Raw genomic sequence first — 14,827 nt, 5'->3', positions numbered from 1 at the left:
AGATCTGTGAATGTATTCTAGAGGTCTTCTTTGTTTGTTTTGCTCACTATTCCATCAACTAGCATCAGCACTCAAATTCCTGAATCCACACCATCTTGGGCAAAGATTTCTAATCCTATATAATAAAAGGGTAATATGCAAGTTGACCCTAACGGCAGAACGGCTGGTCGCTATGATGAGCACTAACCACCATGGGGCAGACTCTCAATGCTCCACAGGGGGAGCTTCGCTCAGCCACATACTGGGCTGATAGCTGTGAGGGCTCCAGCCCTGCCAGAGGGATGTCTGACTGCCAGCTTAGGCCTAATCCCCTGAGGAACAGGCCTAACATGGCAGAGGGACATTCCCCGAGGGTTCCCAGACTGTGAGAGGGCACAGATTGGGCTGAGGGAAACCCCCTCCCCAAAGTGCATGAATTTTCATGCACTGGGCTTCTAGTTTATATATATAAAAGTCTAAGTGACTGTTGACCATTTAACTGCCCTACTGGTAGCTTTGATGCACAATGGCCACCAGGGGGCAGACACTCAAAGCAGGAGCTGCCCAGCTGTGGTGACTTGGCAGCTATGGTTTTCGGGTGACACACCCAGAATCAGAGATGAGGGAGCTGGATTCTGGGCTGTGTTACCCAAGAACCACCCTCTCACAATCCGGGGCCCGTGGGGGATGTTGAAGAGCTGGTTTTGGCCCAATCTCCACAGACCAGGCCAAGGTACTCCACATGCACTGGTCCTCTAGTGTAGTATAAGTTAGACATACTCAGTGGTGATTCTACAGTGTTTTACTTGAATTTTCTTTTTCTTAAAGCTATGTGATAGGTAAACTAGAAGTTATAAGGCTGCATTAAGAAAACCTACATGTTGTTTGTATAATAAGTAGATTGAGCCGAAACCAGTTTGGCTCAGTGGATAGAGAGTCAGCCTGCAGACTGAAGGGTTCTGGGTTTGATTCCGGTCAGGGGCATGTACTTTGGTTGCGGGCACATCCCAGTAGGGGACATGCAGGAGGCAGCTGATCGATGTTGCTCTCTCATCCATGTTACTATCTCTCTGCCTTCCTCTCTGTAAAAAAAAAAAAATCAATAAAAAAAAGTAGATTGAGTGTTGATTAGTCTGACAGTAGTTTTCTGACAAAGCTAAAAGTCAATGGAATCATTGTAACCCCCTCACCTACTGTCTGTGACTTTGAGTTTCTCAAATTTTAAAAACCTATTTTGTAAAATGCAAATTTTAATAGCATCTACCCTAGAGTTGTTATAATGATTTAATGAGATAAGGTGCTTAGAATAGTGCCTGGCACAGTGTTCTCTGTCCTTTTCCTTTTCTTCACTTTTTACTTCCTCTTCTCCTTATTCTTCTCTTTCTCTGCTTCTCTTCCTCTACCTCATATTTCTCCTTATTAGCATAATATAAAAAATGTATTCTCATGAACATTGAATCTATCTTGGAGGAACTTCTGGCTTATTGGCCACTTTCACAAGTCTTATCCATGTGCTACCATACCAAATTATGATATTGACACCTACATTTGTTATGATCAGACCTCTAACAGAGAAGCTTGATGTTCTGTAACACACCTAAATCATTCAACACATTTTTCAGAAGGCCTGCTCTGTGAGAGAAACTGTGTTAGGTAGTAGCTATATAAAAATATGACACACTGCTTATGGTCTAGAGAAGGAGACAAATATAACACAGCACCCCCCACTATCATAGCCATTCTAAGAATACAGGGGCATAGGAGAAGGAGTCTGATATGCTTTATGATAGTCACTGAAGGCATGACAAAGACAAAGCACTTAAAAGGGGTTTTGTGTGTGTGTGTGTGTGTGTGTGTGTGTGTTGGGGTGTTGGGCATAATTCCAGATATAGTGAACAACACGTGAAAAACTATAGAGGTATAAGAGTGCATGTTTGTTGGAAATTAGCAAGTAACAATATAAAATCTGAGGACCTACTGTGAATCAAAGTTATGTAATAAACATGGAGTCTTCAAAGACCAAAACATAGTTCTTTCCTATGTAACAGCAGCAAATTAAGTCCTCGTATGGTACCTGAGAATTATGTCTGTATAGAAGAAGCACTCCCATGGCACTTCGTACTGGTCTACGCATTTGTTAATGTTTGCTGGATGAAGAAAGAAATAAAAGGTACATCTTAAAGAATGTTCAGGAGTCAGCCAGGTGAAAGCTTTATTTCTTAAATATTAGCATTCTTTCTCCACTCACTCTAGTGCTGCAATATTCATTTACGCAAATATTTTATTTAGCCCTTCTAATTATTTGCTGCCATCTAGTGTAATAAAGTTGATGCTGTAATGTTGGCTTTTTATCCTAATTTTACTGAAAAATAATTGACATACATCAATTATTTTAAACTTAAGGCATACAGCATGATCATTTGACTTACATTTGTTGTGAAATGATTATCACAATAGGTTCAACTAACATCCATTTTCTCATACAGATACAATCCTATATAATAAAAGCCTAAGTGTCTGACCATTCGACCATTTGACCAGTTACTATGATGCTCCCTGACCACAAGGGTCAGGCGCTCAGATCAGTAGAATAGTGCCTGGCACAGTGTTCTCTTGCTGCTGGGATCCTGCCGATCGGGACTGAATGAGATGGGCTGGACACACCATGGAACCCTCCTGTAGTCCCTCCCCAGCCCCAATCATGCACCAGAGGGGTCCCTTGGCCTGGCGTGCACCCTCTCACAATTCAGGATCCCTTGGGGGATGTCAGAGAGCTGGTTTTGGCTTGATCCCCACAGGCCAGGCCAAGGAACCCCACCAGTACACGAATCTGTGCACCAGGCCTCTAATAAAAGAAAAGAAAGAAGAAAAAGGAAAATACTTTTCTTGTGATGAGAATTCTTGGGATTTATTCTTTAAACAACTTTCCTATATATTGTTCAGCAGCGTTAGCTATAGCCACCATGTTGTGCATTATACCTCCAGTGCTTATTTATATTATAACTGGAAGTTTTAATCTTTTGACCACTTTTCTTTGTTTCCCCCTCTTTCTTACCCTCTGCCTCTGGTAACCACAAGTCTGATCTCTTTCTGGTTTATTTGTTTGCTTTGCTTTATTTTTAGATTCCACATATAAGTGAGATCATATAGTGTTTGTCTTTTCCTACATAACATTTCATTTAGTGTCATGTCTTCAAGATCTATCTATGTTGTCGCAAATGATAGGATTTCCTCTTTATGGCTGAATAATATTCGTATATTTATCTTTAACTTTAAAATCTCTTAATCCATCAGTGGACACTTAGGTTGTCGTAAGTATTAGCTATTGGTGATGCTGCTGCTGCTGGGAACATAGAAGTGCAGATATCTTCCTAGAAGTGGAAGGATCATATTGTTGCATCATAGGTTTTATTTTTTTTACTTTTTTAGGGTTCTCCATACTATTTTCTATAGTGGCTGTGCCAATTTACAACCCTACCAATAGTGCACAAAGGTTCCCTTTTCTCCACATCTACATTAGCCTTTATCTCTTCTCATTTGATAATAGCCATTCTACCAGGAGGGAGGTGACATGTCATTGTGGTTTTAATTTGTATTTCCCTAATCACTAGTGATGTTGAGCATCTTTTCATGCACCTGTTGGCCTTTGATATGTCTTCTTTGTAATGTCGTTTTTAATTAACATTATACTCTGTTGATTTTTTTTTTTAAACAAGGAACAGTTTTTTTAAAAAAATATATTTTGTTGATTTTTTTACAGAGAGGAAAGGAGAGAGATAGAGAGCTAGAAACGTTGATGAGAGAGAAACATCGATCAGCTGCTTCCTGCACACCCCCCACCGGGGTCGTGCCCACAACCAATGTACATGCCCCTGACTGGAATTGAACCTGGAACCCCTCAGTCCGCAGACCGATGCTCTACCACTGAGCCAAACCGGCTTCGGCTACTCTGTTGATTTTTGATGAGTATGGCACTTCATAATTCATTTGAAAATGTGAGCCATAACTAAAATTTGAATAAAAAGTGAGAAAATATCATAATAATGGTGCTATTTAGTAGTATGTAATGATTTTCCAGATTGTAGTCTATGTGTTAAAGTTAAGTCAGTGAAATCAACTGATATAAAATTCAAGGATGGTGCATACAGAAAAGACGACTAATCTAAAACATTAAAAACACTCTAAGGTGATGCAATAAAATGATATAATTTGGAACACTCTCTGTCCTGTGGTGCTGGCTACTGGGTTCCTGTACTTCCTCTGCTCTAAGTTCATTACTGTGTACTTGGTGATGATTTTCAATGTTTAAAAATGGCATAGTTCATTTCTCAGACAATTAAAAATACCCTAAGTGAATTGAATCATAGAATACCATTTAATCTATTCACTGGCTGTAATTGTCATATACCTATCCTAGCATCATTCCCTCTTTTTCCCTTCACCCCTCCCCTTTCCTTTTTTGCATTCTGTGTAAGGAAAACACTGTTTCAGTTTTTATTTCACTTTTAGAAAACTTGTGACCCTGAAGTAAACTTGTTGGCTGGGAAGGTCTGCCATGACATTATCACTAGACTTTCAAGACAAATGTAACAGTAAATTGTTTTTGAAGCCACCAGCACTTGCTGTGATGGAAGAGACTCCGGAAAGAGGACTTCCTGCCCTTCCAGGCTTAGGGCCCCTCAGAATTTCCTCTGAGAGGTACCTACATAGAATGGAATGCTTTATTAGAATATTACATCTTCATGCCCCCATTTCTCCCTCCAGGTGTACCACTAATACCATGAATTCTACATAGAAGAAACTCTAAGCTGGTGCCCGAAGACCAGAATTCTAATCCTGGTTCCTGTCCCGGAAGTGGTGGTGTGACATTAGTGATGACACATAGACTACTCTGGGCTCACTTTCCTTTTTCGCACAGTCAAGCATCGCGTTTAAATTTTTTGTTGTTGTTCTTTCTATAAGTAAGAGGCAGTGATTTTTCTTGCTATTCACTTTGCTGAGCTTTGTTTATTTTCTGTATTCCCTTCATTAGAAGGCAATTCCTGAAGAGGTAGGGAAATAAGTGCTATTGGAAGAGTTGTTGAAGAAATAAGGAAGGTTAAGTGGTTGCCCTTCTTTTAGGTCCGTCCATCTGCTGAAAAGTAGCAGAATAATTTCAGATCTCTCTCTCATCATTTCACAATTAAAAACTAAACAAAACAAAACAAAACTGGCTCTATGGAGTCTGAAATGTGTTTTCCAATATCCAGTATTGGGAAAGATGTGAGTTCACCACATGCAGTTTATCAGAAGGGAGCCTAATGCTCAGGTGAGATAAAATGAGGGGAAGGTAGAGTCAAGTTGAGAGGGCAGGGAGGGGTGAGGATAAATTCCTGACTCCACTGTGGGGCAAGGCGGAGTTATCCTCCATTAACTGGACCCTAGCCCTTACCCAACCAATCAGGGTCAGCCAAAGCAGTGACATCACCACTGGAGTAAAACCCCAGGGCTTGGCGAAATTCGCTCTCTCTTCCACAATGCTGTAGGCTGTGAGTGGGACAGAGCCCATGCTACCCTGTTTCCCCGAAAATAAGAGTGTCTTATATTAATTTTTTCTCCCAAAGTTGTGCTAGATCTTATTTTCAGGGGATGTCTTATCTTTCCATGCACTAGGTCTTATTTTCGGAGGATGTCTTATTTTCGGGGAAACACGGTAGCATGGAAGAGGCGCTTTTGTTTATTGCATAGGACTCGGCTCCCTGGTGGTCCTTGGGGATCACGAAGTCTGGGCGTAACCAAGTAATGAGGGCAAAGTTAAATATTCAAACCCCGAAGTTAAATATTCGATCCCCACTTCTCACTGACGAGTTGCCAGCTGTCACCTCTGCTTACATGATTTGTGGAAACTGGAGCTCTTTTTTTTTTGAAGCAAATACTGATTTTCTAGTGTGATTTATGAAAATTGGCCTTACTGGCTCATAAATGGGAAATTAGACTTTAGTGAATACATTCTCTGGGTAGTCTGAAAAACAGGAGACTTTTGCTGTTAAAAGTGAGGCAATTTTACTTTATTTGGAGACGCAGCAAGGGACCACTTAGCCTTATAAGGAAAATAAAAAGAATTAGGTGTCAGATCAGGAGCCTAGCCCTGTTGAGATGCTCCCCAGGAGTTGGTATTATGTGAAAGAAGATTCAAGCATATTATTCATTCTTTTCTATTTTCTTCTTTCTGTCGACTCTGATCTATTCTAAAACATTTATTTATTCCCTACTATGTCAAGGGCTCCTTTAAAAAACATAAACAATACATCAGTGGTGGGCGGGGGGGGGGGGGGAGAGAACAAGTATGGGAAGACAATGAACAAAATAGCAATTGAAATGGCTGGCTTTGCTTTGATGGCCTCTCTGATTCTTCCTCCTCTCTCTCTGCCCCATCCCCTGCCACCACCACCCACCCCCCCAAATCCCACTACAGAGAAAGAAAGCAATTCTCCAGGTCTGAAAGTCAGCAAGTTTACATAAAATATCCACATTCCAAGATGATGCTGACTGATCCAGGTATCTTCCTAAATTGGAGTTCTCACAACTAAAAAGGTTCAAGCGATTAATCATGAAAGACTGTTAAACTAGATGTGAAATCACATTTTCTAGTTTCCCTTCTAATACTGAAGTCCTTGAGGCAGAATAGTAAGCTGCTTGAGAAATTCCCTGACAAGTGCAATAAGGGAAATGGAGACAAAATAATTAGACAAGGCCAAACATTTTGAAATTTATGGGGAGAGAAGAAATTGCATGTCACACACATGCAACAATCTGGTAAATATTTATGAATTTTCTGCTTCTTAATTGGAAGGTGTGAAAATAACTAAACTCCTGGTTGCATATTAGCAATTACTATCAATCTGGAGAAGATAAGAACACAGTTCTGAATAGAGTCTCTGTGTCTGCACAGAAAACACATTAAAAAAAAATGTATGATGCCCATCTCATAGCAATTATTTTTTTGTATTTAGTGATTAGGAGATGATATAATATATAAAAACCTGACATGAATTTAGACCACTCTTAATGGAATTTGATTAACTGTGCCTGGTAGTCTTATACATTTAAAATGTACTGCATGTATTATCTGGAGACCTTCTTCAAACTATAGATGTTAAGTGAGCAAAAGGATTTGATGATCTCTTGCATTATCCCCTGAGGACCTAAGGGCCAAAGGAAGGAACCTGTCTACTTCTTAGAACAATGAACTCAATCAGGTTGAGGAGCAAAGGCCCTGAGATACAAGTTGTTTGAGCTTTCTCTCCTGTAATGAGTGTCATGAAGACAAAGGGTATATAGAAAACATGTATGTCTTTCCTTCTCAAACATTCCCCTGCCTTCAGATTTGTGCATTGCCCTGCCACCTCCTTTACCATCTATAATAATAAAAGCATAATATGCTAATTAGACTGGACAGCCAAACAACCTTCTAGACATCATTCTGGATGTCCTTCGTGATGAAGTTGTGGCAGTGGGGGCGAGGCAGAAGTAGTTAGGGGGTGATCAGGCAGGCAGGTGAGCAGTTAGGAGTGATCAGGCATGCAGGCAGAGTGGTTAGGGGCTATCAGGCAGGCAGGCAGAGTGGTTAGGGGCAATAAGGCAGGCAGACGAGCGGTTAGGAGCCAATAGTCCTGGATTGTGAGAGGGCACAGGCCAGGCTGAGGGACTCCCCGCCATGCATTAATTTTATGCACAGGGCCTCTAGTCTCTCAACAATTCTCTAGAAATAGTGGTTCCTGCACTTAGTGGTTTCATGCACCAGGAACATTTAATAAGACAAAAATAAATAAAAACATGTAAATGCCAGGGTAAATGGGGACATTGTATGATGAGAAACATTAAGAAACAACATTATTTTCATATTCTAAAAGAAGCACTGAAATGAAAAAGAATATAATCTCAACATAAGGAGTCAAATTTAAGGCAAATTAATTTAATCGAAAATTAATTGTATTGTCCTTATTTTTATTATTTCCTATAAATCTAATGAAAATGTCCGTATGAACTGGTCAATTTGAATCATTACTTAAGATAGCAGTATAATCTTTGATTCAAATAACATAATTTGGTGGAACATTTTTATTTATTTATTTTTTTACCTAGAACTTACATTCCATCAGGAAAGTCTCAGACAATTCTATTTTTTCCATGCTGAACACAGTTTCAAACTTGGGTCTAACATGCCATGTTTATTTATTTGTTTATATCCGTCTAGCTTCCTTGGGTTATATTCCTTTTTTAATTTTTTTATTTTATTGATATTTTACAGAGAGGTAGAGAGAGGGATAGAGAGTTAGAAACATCGATGAGAGAGAATCATCAATCAGCTGCCTCTTGCACACTCCCCCTCTGGGGATGTGCCCACAACCAAGGTACATGCTCTTGACCGGAATCGAACCTGGGACCTTTCAGTCCACAGGCTGATGCTCTATCGACTGAGCCAAAACGGTTTCGGCCCTTGGATTATATTACTTAATTTGGTCATAAAAAATACGTAGCCTAATTCCCCCCAAAAAACTATTTGAGGTGGCTCATAGCATATATTATAATAAATTTCAATAAACAGAAGGGGGGATTGAAATAAGATAAAAATTAAAATGAGGAAATAACATTAGAACACAAAAATACATGCTGAGAGTCTTGTATAAATTTTAGAGTTGAGTCTATATTTGAATTTGAATCTAGGATTTCTAGCAGCCAAAAGAAAGAGGAAAGCAGCATGAGCAACCTGGTAAAATGCTTGTTTTATCGCCATGGCGATGAGGCAAGTGTTCTATCCCAACCACTCGAGGACCTCTGGGTAGTGGGCATGGAGTAGCCTCGTGGGGAGGATGGGGGGAGGAGACACTTGCGTTGTCGCCCTGGTGATGAGGCAAGAGTTCCATGCCCAGCTGCGCCCCAGGCCGGGGCTCAGATGAGCCTCTGGGCCACAGAAAGCCTCTGGGCAGTGGGTACAGAGTGGCCAGGCCCTACAGAGAGCTACTGGTGCATGAATTCATGTGCAGGACTACTAGTTTTATATAAAACTAGAGGCCCAGTGCACAAAATTTGTGCACGGGGGAGGGGGGTCCCTCAGCCCAGCCTGCACCCTCTCCAACCTGGGACCCCTCGAGGGATGTCTGACTGCCCGATTGGGTCTAAACGAGTAGTTGGACATCCCTCTCACAATGCAGGACTGCTGGCTCCCAACTGCTCACCTGCCTGCCTTTCTGATCACCTCCTAACCACTCCCCTGCCAGCCTGATTGCCCCTAACTGCCCTCCCCTGCAGGCTTGATCACCCCCAACTACCTTCCCTTGAAGACCTAGTCCTTCCCAACTGCCCTTCCTTGCTTGCCTGATGGCCCACAACTGCCCTCCCTTGCAGGCCTGGTCCCTCCCAACTGCCCTCTCCTGCTGACCATCTTGTAGTGGCCATCTTGTGTCCACATGGGGACAGCCATCTTTGACCACATGGGGCAGCTATCTTGTGTGTTGGAGTGACAGTCAATTTGCATGTTACTCTTTTATTAGATAGGATAGAGGCCTGGTACATGGGTGGGGGCCAGCTGGTTTGCCTTGAAGGGTGTCCTGGATCAGGGTGAGGGTTCCCTTGGGGTGTGGGACAGCCTGGGCAAGGGTTTTCAGGCTGGCTAAACTCCCCCCACAGCCCCCCAAAGACCCAAATGGAGGCCCTGGTATCTGGGATTTATTTAACTTCTATAATTGAAATTTTATAGCCTTGAGTGAAGGCCTGGGCTGGCCAGGGTGTGTGGAAAGATTGGCTTGCTATGTGGCCACAGCCATCTTGGTTGGGTTAATTTAAATACTTGCTCCTAATTGGTTGGTGAGTGTGGCTTGTGGGTGTAAGGAGTGATGGTTAATTTGTATATTATTCTTTTATTAAATAGGATTATAGAAAATGCTCTCAACAATATGCTTAAAAGAGCTCTAGTATGAGTTATATCTTAATGTTTTTTATGTTACCCTTAATTCTGAAAGTAATGGCTGTGTTCTCCCAGAATTCATATCTGAAAGTCCTATGCCCCCATGTGATGATATTAGGAAGTGGGGCTTTGGGAAGAAATTAGATGGGATCATGAAGGTGAGGTCCACATGATGTGAATTGTGCCCTTATAAGAAGAGATCTGTCTCTTGCTCTTGCTCTCACTCTCGCTTTTTCTCTCTGTCTCTCCCATGTGAGGACACAGAAAGAAGATGACACTGACTCTACTGGCATCTCGATTTTAGATTTCTCAGCCTCCAGAACTGTGAGAAGCAAGTTTCTGTTGTTTAAACTACCCTGCCTAAGGTATTCTGTTATAACAACCCAAACTAAGATACCCCTTACTATAAATTAATGGCATAAAATATCATCAAGTGAAAGTGCTGACATTGGAAATCTATACAATCAGTCAAAATGTACTAACATAACATAGGGTAATCTCTAGGGAAAGTGAAGTGATGCTTCTCAAATTCGGGTCATTTTATTCCTGGGATATACATGCAGTGTGCTGGGTAAACTTAAAGCCAAAAGATTAACATGTATTTATACATATTTTCTGAAGCATTACATTTACATGAAGATTTGGAAGGAAAGTTGTATTTTTATTAAAACGTTTTGTCACATAAACCAAGAAGAAAAATATGCAGTTCATCTTGTCTTACTTTTTTAAAACCAATTTTATGTTTTACATTTCATTTTTGTGTGTTTTAATATTTTTTTATGTCAGGAATTATGGGAAATTTGGACTTTTGTGTCATTGAGGAAACTTAGTTTATTTTCTCCTTTTCTCTCCCAACTGGGTGCATTATTGCTGTAAGCCCACTTTCTTACTCCCTGTTATTCACCCCTTTCCCTGCCCCCAAAGTAGTAGTGCTTAGAGCTGGATCATGTGATTTCTCAGCCTGTGGATGCTCACACTATTTAGTAGTTTGAAGACTTAGGTAGATTCTTGTCAAACCCCTGAATGTATGTTTGTTTGTTCATTTACTTATTACTTTGATTATAAAGAACTGGAGGCCCAATACATGAAATTTGTGCAAAGGGCTTAGCCCTCATAGCCCTGGCTTCATCCGGAAGGTCATCTGGATGTTTGTTCTGCTGTTCAGTCTAATTAGCAGATTAGCTCTTCGTTATATAGGATAATTTTCTCACAAATCAGCTCAACTTCCTGACATAATTTCCATTAATCAAATACTTTTGTTTAAAAATATGAAATTTTGCTTAGTTTTATGTCCCATAGCAGTGTGTGGCCCTGCAATAGATACAAATATACTTAAATTACTGTAATGCCTCTTGCTATCTTCCTAAACAATGTAATATTATACATTTAGAATTGTATTTTTTTTTAATTTATTGATTTCAGAGAGGAAGAGAGAGATAGAAACATCAATGAGAGAGAATCATTGGTCAGCTGCCTCCTGCACACCCGCCACTGGGGATTGAGCCCACAACCTGGGCATGTGCCCTTGACTGGAATCAAACCTGGGACCCTGCAGTCTTCTGGCCAACGCCTAACCCACTGAATCAAACTGGCTAGGGCTAGAATTGTATTTTTAATTAGCATCACTCATTGGTGGTAGCAAATGAGAATTTTGATTGATAAGCTTAAAGCCTGTGAATATGTAAACTGTTCATCCTTAAATAAAGAAAATAACTGAAATGGTCAAAGGTTGTGAGCAAATGACATTGTCTCTGAAGGCCCCCTCTTTGGCAGAAAAAAAGAATTAGCATTACTTCAATCATAGTGTGAAAATCAGCAGTAAGAAGCAGCAGTTGGTAAAAAAAAAAAAAATGAAATGTACTTTGACACTAAATTATATGTGATAGAAAATTAACCTCAAAATACAGTATATGAGGGCTACTGTTAGCTAACAAAGTGTACAATGAGTAACAAACTGTACAATGGCAGCTGTTAGTTAACTAAGAAACATGCAAGCCGTACAACTAGTCTCATTTGACCAGTTGACTGTGGGTCTAGTCACTCTTCAGGGCAACGTTGTTCCAAACAGGGACTCAGGGATCTAGTTTGCTTTCATATTGTGACTGTCATCTTAAAACATGGCTTCCAGATTGCAAGACCACCTACTGGCTCTTAAAAGCTTGGAGTGAGAAATAACATACATTATTATTGTGGGCAATTGCATAAGAAAATGTGGATGCTTTTCTAAGCATGAGTCTTATTATTATGTAAGTGTGAAATAGCTTAAACTTTAGCATGACTTAGGAGGGTGAACTTGGAGTAACTACATTAAAAAATACCCATTTTTTTCAGTGGCTTTAAAAAATCAGCCACCAAATTATAAAGAAAAATCACTAAAAAATTTGCACAATGATGAATAATTAAGGCTGCCTTTAAAATCAGTTTTAGAATTCTGTGGACAATGAAGTACAAAAGAGGAGAATATTTGGTGAAGATTTGGTACTATAAATTTGGCCAAAATATGTTTTGCTTCAAAAATTGGTATTGCCATAACCGGTTCGGCTCAGTAGATAGAGCGTCAGCCTGTGGACTGAAAGGTCCCAGGTTCGATTCCGGTTAAGGGCTAGAAACATCGAAGAGAGAGAAACATCAATCAGCTGCCTACTGCACACCCCCTACTGAGGATATGCCCGCAACCAAGGTATATGTCCTTGACCAGAATCAAACCTGGAACCCTTGAGTCTGCAGGCTGACACTCTTATCCACTGAGCCAAACTGGTTAGGGCTAATGTGTATGTTTAATACGATGGTGAAAATGATAAGTTGTGAATATTTTTACTGAAAACAATAGGGTCCTAGATTGGAGAGGGTGCAGGCTGGGCTGAGGGACCTCCCTTGCCCCAGCATGAATTTTGTGCACTGGGCCTCTAGTTGTTTCTATATTCAAACAAACATAAGGTAGGATGGGAGAGTCCTAATAGGCAGTTTTTATTCTGGAGCTCTCCATTGGGCTGGCCAGACAGTCAGAACTGCATTGTTGTTTGAAGGCTTCTTCTGCCCAATTTTGCTTCATTTCCTCTGCTTTTCATAGACATCACTCTCCAAAGAACCGATTACTCTCCTAATACCACCTTAGTGTCTGCTTCCTCAAGGACCTGAAGTGATGCAGTAAGGCACCAGCACTGAAGATTGGGGACTGGATCATTCAATATTTGTCTGGCAATGGCAGCCCTACCCCAGGTGGTAAGTGAGGCAAAGGCAGTTTCTCACACAAGATAGCAGGCAAGTCACTGACACTCTCCCCAGTGGGGAAAGTGTTCTGGTAGAGAAGAATACCTTGGCTGGTACAATAATTCAATGCTTTTGAAAGTTCCCAAGATGGTGGTGGGCAGACAATGCATACAAGGACATGATGTTGACTAGTTGGTATTAATTTGTATTGATAATCTACAGAGGGATAAGTAAATGTTGAGGGCATTTCACAAGTACTTGAAAACCAAGTGTGAAGGTCATAGAGCCTCTTTGGTAACTACAAAAGGTCTTTATTTCCTGCAATGAGAGAGCAGAAATTGCTGGAAACCATATTTGGGACTTAATAGTTTGAATTATTGAGCTTCAAAGAAAATTGACTTCAACCAAGGCAGGACTGCTATGCCAAGGTCAGGGATGTGGGAAACTTAGGTCTCTCACACATGGGATGAAGACATTTGTATAGATAACCCCAAAGATTTTGAATCCTCAGACTCTTCTGAATCCTCAGCCTGCAGAGGTGGCCCTCTCTGTCACAGCTAGCACTCCCGGCTCCTATTCCCCTACTTCCCAGGGGGAGAACACTACAGAGGGCTCTCCCCTGCAAGGCCCCAGAGGCTCCCTCGGGATCTGCTCCCAGGCCAGTAACTAAGAGAAAGTCATGGTATATCCCGTCAAGGACATGCTAGATAGCATCTACGTTCTTGGTTCTGGGAGCCCAGTTGCCTTTCCCAAAGTTGGACTACTAGGCCATTGCTAAGATGCTTCCATGTCCTCTGTCCAAATCACTTTTAGTTGTCTTTCTGTTATTGCCACCAAATAAATATACATATTGAATGACTATAAGGTTTAGAGCAACTTTTAAGTTCCCAAGGAAAGGCTGATCACTTACTGAGCCTCTAACATGTGTCAGGTATTGGACATGTATTCTTTTTTCTCCTAACAATCCTATTAAGCTGCCTTATTTTCTCCATTTTTCAGAATATGGAATTCAGGTTCAGAAAGAATCTATGCTGGGTTAGAAAGCTAGTAAGTATCTGCATTCAAATTTGAATTTAGATGAGCAAATTCCAAGCCTGTAATCCTTTTTACAAGTAATGTTGTCTTAAATATCCTGTGGTCTGCTTTGGCATAGAGGCTTGTTAGAAGTGCAGCATCTCAGCCCTGATATCAGACAGTATCTGCATTTTAGCAAGATGTCCAGGTGATCTGCACACACAGAGTCAGACAGAGTGGAAACCAAGGCTGTGGGGTCAAAGAGAACCAAACTGAATAACTTTAAACCATAAACTAACATTTCAGAATTATTTTCTTCATCTGAAAATTGGATTAATTAATATACCTCATTGGAGCTGTTGTGAGGATTATGTAAGACTAGAGGCCCTGTGCATGAAATTGTGCACTGGTGGGGTCCATAGGCCTAGCCTGCGATCAGGGACATCTTCCGCCAACTCATCAGTGCCCAGTCCTGCCCTGCTGCTGCCTAGATTCCCTGTGGTTCCCCATTCACCAATCAGTGATCAGAGCCTGCGGGGGGGCGGGGGGGAGAGAAGGGATGGGGGGAGTTGGTGGGGAGAGTGACCAAGAGTTCTGCCTTCCACCTGCTTGCCAGTCCCCAGTCCCACACTGCACCACCACCCACCCTAGTTCCCCATTTGCTGTCTGGTGATCTAT

General features: G+C 41.1%; 1 long non-coding RNA gene across 1 annotated transcript in view; it reads left to right on the top strand.

Annotated features, from left to right (window-relative positions):
- LOC311618215 overlaps nucleotides 1-6,517 on the top strand; it is a 28,994-nt gene extending 22,477 nt beyond the window's left edge. Inside the window, exons 2-3 of the long non-coding RNA XR_014794278.1 lie at nucleotides 4,744-4,940; nucleotides 6,434-6,517. This is a non-coding gene — a long non-coding RNA (uncharacterized lncRNA). The remainder of the gene's footprint in view (nucleotides 1-4,743; nucleotides 4,941-6,433) is intronic.
- The last annotated feature ends 8,310 nt before the right edge of the window (nucleotides 6,518-14,827 follow it).

This window comes from Pipistrellus hanaki (genome assembly GCF_964339955.1).
Source record: "Pipistrellus hanaki genome assembly, chromosome: 2".
Classification (NCBI taxonomy): Eukaryota; Metazoa; Chordata; class Mammalia; order Chiroptera; family Vespertilionidae; genus Pipistrellus; species Pipistrellus hanaki.
This window is presented reverse-complemented; position numbering and strand designations above follow the sequence as displayed.